Consider the following 7619-nt stretch of genomic DNA (forward strand, 5'->3'; position numbering starts at 1 on the left):
AGTTTTTGTGAGGATTGTTGATCGTGGAAATGTAGATAAAGGTTGCTTTGGAGTTATCATCTATCAACAAAGAAGCAGACAACATCATCATCATCAGTCACTGGAGGCAAGATCATCAATATCACAAAGAATCATCTTATCAAATCTTGTCTCATCATCACCAGTTCACCATAGTTCTGCTGCAGTGTGTAGTAGCCTTTTGCAATGTATATACTTCTAGTTGCCTGGCACTGACTGTTCTCTGACTCATTGAAATACAGCCACAATTGTGTCCGATCTATCCTGTAATGGATATTCCTTGCTTGTACCTCAATTATTATTATTATTCTCTCAATATAAATTTAGGTTATCATGAAAAAAACTCCAAGATTTATTGAATTTCGAGACTTGCCTTCACTTGCCTTGGCTGACCCAGACTAAATGATTTTGAGCCTTATATGGCCCATCATTCCCCACTCCTGGTCTGGAGCATTAAGCTGAATTTAGCATGATATTGAATAGGAAAAAATGCAAAGTCTTGAACACGTAGAAAAAAATCAAGAAATATATTCTGGTGGAGACATGGAAAGACAGTAGTTATTCTGAAAAAAATATCTAGGCATTTTAGTAGAACCTTAAGTCAGGAAGACTTATCCTAATGAGTTCAAATCTTACCTCAGATACTTACTAGATGTGTAATCCTGGGCTTAACCTTGCTTGCCACAGTTTCTTATATGCAAAATGAACTGGAGAAGGAAATGGAAAACCATTCCAGTATCTTTGCCAAGAAAATTCCCAAAATTAGGTTATAAAGAGTTAGACACAATTGAAAAATAACATAACAGCAAAAAGAAGAAGCTCAGAATGAATCATCAATGTGATGTGGCTGATGATTTCTCAGGCTGCTCTTACCTTCAGAGGCCTCATTTACAAGAAGAGGAAGATGATAATGCCACTACCTTCTGCCCTTGTTGCAATTCATCTGAAGTTTTCTTTGGTTCAGGGTACCATCATTTAAGGGCAATGACAAGTTGAAGAGGTGGGCAACCAGGATGGAGTCTATTTCCCAGGAGTACAATATGTAGGAACTGGGCATATTTAACCTGAAGAAAAGAAGATTCAGGGAGAACACGATAACTGCCTTCAAGTATTTGAAGGGTTAATATGGAGAAGGGACATATTCAGGCCTTAATGGAAGGATCCAGAGAAATGGGTGGCAATCACAAGGATACCAGTTTAGGCTTGATATCAGAAAAAGCTGCCTAACATTCAGAGTTTTTCCAAAATGGAATGAATGACTTCCCTCAAGAGGTGGAGAGCTCTCTCTCCTTGAAGGTCTTCAGGCAGAGACTGCACAGACAGTTGTTAGGTTTGTAGATATCTCTTCCAACTGTCACAATCTGTGATTTTTCTTTTCCTTCTGTTTTCTCTGTCAAAGAGGATGTCATTTGGACTGGAAAAGATAGAACAAAAATACCCAATAGGCATTGGATACCCATAATAATAAAATAGTAAGGAAGCACCTACTTGTCCTTGAATAATTCAAGTAACTTGCCCTAGAATAAATAATTCAGTCAGTCAACTAGTATTTATTCATTGTTACTGTGTGCTAGGAATTATACTATATGTTATAAGATGGGTCAGATGACTATATCCTAGAGTGCTAAAAAAAAGGTAGATATGAAGACTGATTGAGTGTTAATGATTCTTGAAAGAACATGGAGATAAAAGGAAGTATCATATTACTGGAGAAGGGATTTCCAAAGAAGGGAAAAGAATGTAATTCAGTGAATTTGTCTTTAATTCCTGGTCAGATTTTAGAACATATTATGATTAGTGAATGATTAGTGAATATCTAGGGAAGAAAGTGACAATCACAAAAATTCAGAATAAGGGCAATTCATGTCACATTATGCTAATTATCTTTTTGACAGGGTTATTAAACTAGTAGCTTAGGAGAATTCTGTAAATACAATATGGCTTATCTAGGTTTTAGGAAAACATTCAATAAGCTGTCTCATTCTATTCTTGTGGGGGATATAGAAAGACATAGGCTAGATAATAGATGTGTTTGGAGATAGTTGAATGTCAGGTCTCAAAGACTTATAGCTAATGTAACACAAACAGATGCAAAATAAAGTGATCAAAACGATGACAGTATTATACAAAGTGACAACAGTGCTGTAAGATGAAGAACTCTGAATGACTTAGATATTCTCAGTAATACAATGATACAAGACAATTCCAAAGGAGTCATGAAGCATGCTATCCACATCCAGAGAAAGAACTGATCCTATGTGAATATAGAATCAAACATGCTATTTTTCACTTTATTTCTTTTCCTTCCTTCCTTCCTTCCTTCCTTCCTTCCTTCCTTCCTTCCTTCCTTCCTTCCTTTCCTTCCTCCTTTTCACATGCATAACCTATATCAGATTGCTTACCATCTCAGGGAGAAAGAAAGGGTCAGAAGGAGGAAGAGATAGAATTCAGAACTGAGAACTTTAAAAAATGAAACAGTTAAATATATAATTGGGGGAAAAATAATTTTAAAAAATACTTAATATAAAGTCGGAAGGAAGTCTCCAGGGAAATGACCCAGTGATTTTCACTTGGCACTGTGCAGTATAACTCTTTCATTATAGACTTATTCTAAAGCATTTATAGCCTCCTAATCAAATTTGCAGAGCAGAGGAAGTTGGATATGACAGTTAAGATGCCAGGTGACAGTGTCAAGATCTAAAAAATAATTTGGACAAACTAGAAAATTGGGATATATCTAATAAAATGAAATTTAACATAAAAATATGAAATCTTAAATTTGAGATCAAAACTATGCAAGATGGGGAAAGTATGACTAGATAGCACTTTGTCAGAAAAAGATTGAAGTAGTGGTAGTATGGATTTTAATGAACAATAAGTGCAATATGAGTTAATAGTATGACATGTTAGCCAAAAAAGCATATGAACTATTGGGCTGCATTAAGAGAGGCATAACTTCCAGGAATAAGGTAGTGATAGACTAATGTATTTTGCCCTGGTCATACCATATTTTTAAAAAAATCTTAATAATTTTTTTCCAATTACATGTAAAGATAGTTTTTGACATTCATTTTTGTCAAATTTTTAATTCCAAATTTTGTTCCCATCTCTGCCTTCTTTCCCCCTTCCCCAAGATAGCAAGTAATTTTATATAGGTTATACATGCACAATCATGTTAAACATATTTCCATATCAGTTATGTTAAAAGGAAGAATCAGATCAAAAGGGGGAAAAAGTACTGGAAAGAAAAAAAAGCAAATTTTAAAAGGAGAAAAAAGTAAGTCATACTATATCTTAAATTTTGTCTTTAGTTCTTGGCAACACAGTTTAAAGAAGGACATTGTTTAACTGTAAACTGAAGCTGGTTTAGAGGAGGGTCACCATAAGGATACATTCATTTAATTAATCCAAGAAGCTTTCATTAAATGCCTAATATATAAAGCATTGAGATTTACAAAGATAAAAGAAATCTGCACACATGATATATATATATATATATATATATATATATGTATATATATATATATAGACACATCTGTGTCTCTCTCTATATAATGTGTGTTACAAACTGTGTGTATACATATATATATATATGTATAGGTACATATAATGTGTGTATAAGGATAGAGATAGAGATAGGGATAGGAACTGATCCTATATAAATCTGAAATCACAAAGTAAATTTTGGAAGTGGGTGATAGAGCATAAACACAAGGAGAAACAGAAAAGGCCTTGGCATTTGAGCTGAACCATGAAGAAAGCCAGGGGTTCCAAGAGGTAGAGATGAATAGGATGAGCATTCCAGGAATAGAAGTCAGCTTGTGCTTAAAAAATCTAGAGATGCCTAAGTTGGATAAGACTCAGAGAGGCCATGATAGATATCTTCAAGGACAAGTTGTTTTCAAGTATTTGAAAGATTGTCAGTTCCAAAGAATTAGATTTGCTCTACTTAGCCCCAGAGCTTAACTAGGAGCAATACTATGAGGTGTTGCAGTGTAAGCAATCAATATGCAAGGAAAATTTTCTAGCAATTAGAATTATTCAAAGGCTTAAAGGAACAAAGAAGTTCTCAGTTGCTACAGGTCTCCAAATAAAGGTGAATGGGTGTATTATTGGTGGTGTTGTCATAAATATATGAGTTCTTGAAAGTAAAACACTCATGATTAGCTCTGAAGGTAGAAAAGCTTAGAATTTTTATTTCACAAGCCTACAGAGTTCACAAGTTAAACTTTTTTTTCCTGGAGAGAAAATAAACTGCTTGAGGACAGGGGGAATAGCAAAATTCTATGTGAGAGTGCCTAGGGGAAAGAGAGAAAGGAAAATAGACATAAGAGTTGGCTGGGCTCAGACTCAAGTGAATCTCCAGTGCTCCACAGGGCAGGAGCACATGGTTCTCGAGAGAAAAAGTGGCTCCTGCAAACAAGAGAGTCAAGAAAGAGACTCCCAAAGAACTTGCTTAAATGTATTTCCATAGTGGGTTAGACAAAGTGGTGCTTGGGGAGTGGTTTAGCTCCTGACTCCAGGAATTCTCCAATATGTGTGCCACAGGGACGACCCTCCAAGGAGTGGCTAAAATAGTACTCAAGTCACAGGGTGATGTTCTACACACTATCTTTCCTCTCATGATGGGCATGACCTCCAAGTACAACATGGCCATTTCCTGTACCCTGCTTCATTATAGTGAAGATCATTTCAACTATGAATTGGTCCTAAATGCCATGAGATTCCTTTAGAATAAAATTTTGTGATTCTGCATGAAATTTTTATAAGAACTGAATCTCTGAGGAGGATTTATGGAAGGATACAACCAAGAATCACAGAAAATAAGAAGGTATAGATGACATGAGGTTTCTATCAAGGTATTAAAATGATTCTTTTATTTTATGGTGATTGTATTCTGTGTGGTTATTTAAAAAATCAGTTCATTCTAATACTTGAATATTATAAATTTTTAAGCATTATAAATTATTTTAAATTAAATAAATAGAATTATTCTATTTAGATCAGCCTAAAAAGCTGAATTTTTCAAATTAAATCCTTTGAGTGAAAAGAACATGGTAACTTTTTTTTAGGTATTTTTGCAAGGCAATGGTGTTAAGTGACTTGCCCAAGGCCATACAGCTAGGTAATTATTAAGTGTCTGAGGTCAGATTTGAACTCAGGTACTCCTGACTCCAGGGCTGGTGCTGTATCCACTGTGCCACCTAGAAGCCCCGGAACACAATAACTTTTGGCACGAATAATAAAATTATTTAATCTTACAATATGATCTTATAGTGTTTACTTTTGAGTAAAATAAAATCTTCATCAACTTCAATTAGTTTTAAGATGGGTTAACTCAGCAAGACTCCTTTTAAAATGAATTAACAGAAGAGAAATAATTTATAAGCATAAAACTGCAAACCCTCCTAGTTCTTCACTCATGTTTCTTCTAGTTAAGTAATTCTACTTATTAGTAATATTTATTTTAAACATTAGTGTCATTATTCTAATGAGAAATTTTATTACCTCTTGCTATCAATTCTCAGAATCCTTATAGAGTATGGAAAGAAATGAGTTTCCATGTTGATAGGAAAGTACATGATTCTGAGGGTTTTTTTTTTTTTTGCAAGGCAGTGGGGTTAAGTGACTGTCACACGTCTAGGTAATTATTAAGTGTCTGAGGTCAGATTTGAACTCAAGTCCTCCTGACTCCAGGGCTGGTGCTCTATCCACTTACACCACCTAGCCGCCCCTCAAGGTTTTAATATATTAGCCAGAAAGACTTATCTGAGGGGGACTTTCATAATTTCATGCTTGAGCTACAATATGTAATTCTGGCAACTTTAAAAAAAATACCTCTCACACAAAATAGAAAAGGAAAAAAAGCAAAGATCCAGTTCTTTTAAAACAGGAACTTAGTCAAAAGAGTCAGGAGAGACAGGGTTGGAAAAAGGAAATAAATTATTCTCAAGGTTTTACTTTCAAGTTTAGGTCAAGAAATCTAAAATATGATAGGAAATATTATTGATAATACTTTGTTTTACAGTAAATGAATATAAAATGTATTTGAATTACATTAACATTTTGTGTCATATAAATACAATGTATGTGATACAATGAAAAGAATGTGGAATTTGAAGTCAGAGATATGAATTCAAATCTTGATTCTTCTAGTCAATTATCATTTGATTTTTGGCCAAATCACAAAAACTCTCTGGGCCTCAGCTTCTTCATTTGTAAAATGAAGGGTTTGAGCCAGAACTAAAGCCCCCTGGAACAATACTCGATAATGATTTCAGTGCACTTTAGGATCATTATATTATAAAATTTCAATATATAAGATTGTAGTACAAATCTTCTGTGCTGTATGAAATGACAAACTGGTTGATTTTAGAAAATCTTGGAAAAACTTGCATGAAATACCAAATAGTGAAATAAGTAGCACCACGAGAATGTTGTATTTAGTAATAGCAATATTGTTTGAAGAATAATTGTGAATAACAAAATTATTCTGAGTATTACAAATACTCAAATCAATTATAAAAGGACCAAGAAAGATGCTATCTACTTCCAGAGAAAGAAGTGATAAATAGAAGAATGAATAGTATGATTTTATAAATATATATATATACATATTTATAAATTTGTATCAAACAAATGGAACAGAGGAGGAAGGGAGTTCAGAACTGAAAATGTAACAAATGATAAATAAAAAATTAAATTAAAAAAACTTATGTAGCATAATCAAAGCTGAGTTAAGTCTACTTTGGACATAGCATTGCTCTGGGTGTTGGACAAATAATATTTTACATTTATATAGTATTTTAGAACCCATTTTATAGACTATGGAATGATGCCAAAGCATTTCTAATCAAGATAGTAGAGTGAATAGGAGCAGAACAGCTAAATGTTCATATTTGTATTTCAGAAAATATAAAACAAAAGAGCACCAGTACAAATAATGATTAAGAAATGAAGAGGAAAAGCCTATAATAAATAGCTTTATCCAATCTCATTTGGCAAAAGGGAACCTCCCCAGAAGTCAGCAGGCACTAAGTAAAGGACCTAGTGGAAGAGCCAGAATGTGGTTATCAGAAGCCTGGTCTCCTACAGTCCCAGGGCACTCCAATTAGGAAATCCCAAGATGGTCAAGTATACATGAAATTGGAAGATCAGAATGTTTAATGATTGGAGAAATTACTTGGAATCATGAAGACCTAGGTTTAAACCTCAGACATTTACTAGTTGTATGACTCTGGGCACATCAGTTCACTTCTCTGAGAGATGATTTTAATAGAACCTACTTCCCAGTGTTCTGAAGATCAAATGAGCTAAAGCACACAAAGAATTCTACAAGTCTTAAAGTTACATAAATGTTAGCTATTGTTATCAGTAATTAGTTGTACCCTGTCAAAATATATTGAATTTAATTTTCCAGGATATTATTCAGTATTTCTCATGTCCAGACCTTTTTTATTCTTTTACTGAAGAAAGTATTCATGGTGTTAAGAGATTTGGATATTCTATATAGTCTATAGTAGATTTTGACTTTTCTTATTTATTATTCCTGAAGTATATTTTCCAATATACTTTTCTATGTCTACTTTTAAACTGAAGTC

This window comes from Macrotis lagotis, chromosome 8, assembly GCF_037893015.1.
Source record: "Macrotis lagotis isolate mMagLag1 chromosome 8, bilby.v1.9.chrom.fasta, whole genome shotgun sequence".
Classification (NCBI taxonomy): Eukaryota; Metazoa; Chordata; class Mammalia; order Peramelemorphia; family Peramelidae; genus Macrotis; species Macrotis lagotis.